Below are 2,767 nucleotides of genomic sequence, written 5' to 3' on the forward strand. Positions count from 1 at the left end.
TAACGGAGGCACAAGGTCACGAAGTCTTAGGTTCGGAGCCCAGATTTATTCCCAGACAGCCTATCTGCAGAACCCCCAACCACAGGCACTGTGCTCTCCTGCTTCTCCAGCTGTGCTTCCACTGGGCTACACATAAAGAAAAACAGGTGGGGCACCTGGGTGGTTCAGTCAGTGAAGTGTACGCCTTTGGCACAGGTCATGATCTCAGGGTCCTGGGATCAAGTCCTGAATCCGGCTCTCTGCTCAGTTGGGGAATCTGCTTCTCCTCTCCCTCTGCCTGCTGCTCCCCCTTCTTGTGTGCTTATGCTCTCTCTCTGTCAAATAAATAAATAAAATTTTCAAAAAAGAAAAATTTATCATTTCCAGTCCACAATAACACAAAATAGCCAACTGGAAATTACATGAGTGTGTCTGTACTCATGTGAGTGAATGTTTATGCAAGCGTCTGTGCGTGAGCGTGTGTGAGTATGTGGGGGAGGGAGGATGTTGAAGTTACCAGGAGGCAAATTGCAGAAGCAGGAGAATGGTCAATAAAATCTTGAGCTAGAAATAGGTGGGTGAAAGCCATTGCTGAAAGGAAAAGCATCCTGGAGTCTTCTCTCCCCCAGAAAAGCAGTCTCCAAGGCGATGGGCAAGAGATTATCATAGGAAGGAAGTCTGGGGTGGAAAGAACACCATGGAGTCTGAGAAGCAAACGTTGGCAGGAGCACCGAAGGGCACAGGATGAGATCTCTTGCCGAGGCAGTCATTCCTCAGAGGATTGGCCTGCTCACCCACATTCTGCAGTGTCAAGTTAGTCATCCAGTTTGAGAGGGCTGTACACATGCTCGGAAATATTCTGATGTCCCTGTGAGCACAAATAATGGTTAGTCATCTGCTGGAGGAAATACTGTCCATTGTTGCTCCCATTTCACAGATTTGAACGTTTGGAGGGAACAAAGCAATAGAGAAAAGTGGACCAGAAGAGAGAAAAATTCTGGTTACACTAGTCAGATCTCCCACTGCCAAGTTCGCCAGCACCCAAAGCTGTCAGGTGGTTGTTTCCTGCCTCCTGCCTCTTCCTGGGGGAGCCCCACACGTACTACCCCAAGGTGCAGTCAAAGATGTGAACTAATTGGAAAAACTATCACTGGCTTTGAAAGTAAGTTAAATCCTTAAGCAAATCCCTACCTTTCCTCCTCCGTTCGTTTCACTGGACCATGCAGAAAAGGAGTTTAACTTGTCAGAAGGTGACTGTAGGAGCTCCAGTGGAAGCTGGTACCTAAGGAAGGCTTATCAAGATGCCAGACAGCTCCAGTGACTTCCTTCCCAGGAGCCTGCTGGCTGCCGGAGGCCCAGATTCTTTGGACGCACAAAACCTCACAAGATGTTAATCAGCCTCAGCCTCTGCCTACCACTACCCATCCAGTGCCTTCTTGCACAGAATTGCTTTTCCAGAGCCTTCACAGCCAATGGCGAGCCTGGGCGTCACTGCCAAGCAACATGAGCCCAGACCAGGAGGCTTTATAATTAAAGAATAAAGTGCACTCACCTTTGTTTGATATTCAAGGCCTCCATGGCTTGGCCCACCCTATTCTTTGTTCTGTTAGACCATTTTCTTTTAATCATAGGAGTAAGATACAGAAGGATTTGAAGTATTTTCTTCAAATGATACAGGCTGGCATAAAATAAAAGATAAAAGCCCTTGTATTCCATTCCCTTGCAGGAGGTGGGGGCGGGGAATCAACTATTTAGAGCTTCCATTCTTATTTTTTAGTAGTTATCTTTATAACTTTTTTAAAAGATTTTATTTATTTATTCATGAGAGACACACGGAGAGGCAGAGACACAGGCAGAGGGAGAAGCAGGCTTCATGCAGGGAGCCCGACGCGGGACTCGATCCCGGGTCCCCAGGATCACGCCCTGGGCCAAAGGCAGGTGCTTAACCACCGAGCCCCCCCAGGCGTCCCTATCTTTATAACTTTAAATGACAAATTTACAAGTTAAGCTCACAGCTCTCTATATCAGGCACAATCTACTGACTTCTCCTAAAAGATAAGGGAGGGATTTAGCACATACTTCTTCCAACTCATGACTCTTGTCAGCGATACGTTTTCAGTTTGTCAAATGCCAGGAAACATTTTCAGTTTTATGTCCCATGTCTTCGTTTTAACAGCTTCATGTTGCAGCCAAATCGAGCGACTTTCATCTTTTTAAAAATTATTTAATAATTAAATATATCAAACTTCAAGAAGATTTCATTCAAGTTTGACAAGATAGACTCTATCCAGACTCATGATATTTAAAGTCCCAATCAATTTAAAAGGACTAAAAGCATACGGTGTATTTTCTCTGAACAGAAAATAATTAAATTAAATATCAATAACTAAAAGATATTTGGGGGCAGCCCGGGTGGCTCAGCGGTTTAGTGGTGCCTTTAGCCCAGGGCCTGATCCTGGGGTCCTGGGATCGAGTTCTGCATTGGGCTCTCTGCGTGGAGTCTGCTTCTCCCTCTGCCTGTGTCTCTGCCCCTCTCTCTCTCTCTCTGGGTGTCTCTCATGAATAAATACATAAAATCTTTCTAAAAAAAAGATATTTGGGAAATATTCAATATTTGGGAATTAAGTAATGTGGCTCTAAATAACTCATGTTTGAAGGAGGAGAAGAAAGAGGAAGAGGAGGAGAGAAAACTAGGGAAGTTAGAGAATATTCCAAATTGAATGGAAACATGAAGGGTTAGAAAGAAATGAGAGGAAGTGGAACATTTACATGTTGTTGGTGGGGGTGT

General features: G+C 44.9%; 1 long non-coding RNA gene across 1 annotated transcript; it reads right to left on the bottom strand.

Moving 5' to 3' along the window:
- Positions 1-335: 335 nt before the first annotated feature.
- Positions 336-1,348, bottom strand: LOC140615388 (uncharacterized). Its single transcript, XR_012016057.1, has 2 exons — positions 1,171-1,348; positions 336-847 (listed from the first exon to the last, which is right to left on the bottom strand). It is a non-coding gene; the product is annotated as an uncharacterized lncRNA (long non-coding RNA).
- Positions 1,349-2,767: the final 1,419 nt, after the last annotated feature.

The sequence above is a fragment of the Canis lupus genome, chromosome 23, assembly GCF_048164855.1.
Source record: "Canis lupus baileyi chromosome 23, mCanLup2.hap1, whole genome shotgun sequence".
Taxonomy (NCBI): domain Eukaryota; kingdom Metazoa; phylum Chordata; class Mammalia; order Carnivora; family Canidae; genus Canis; species Canis lupus.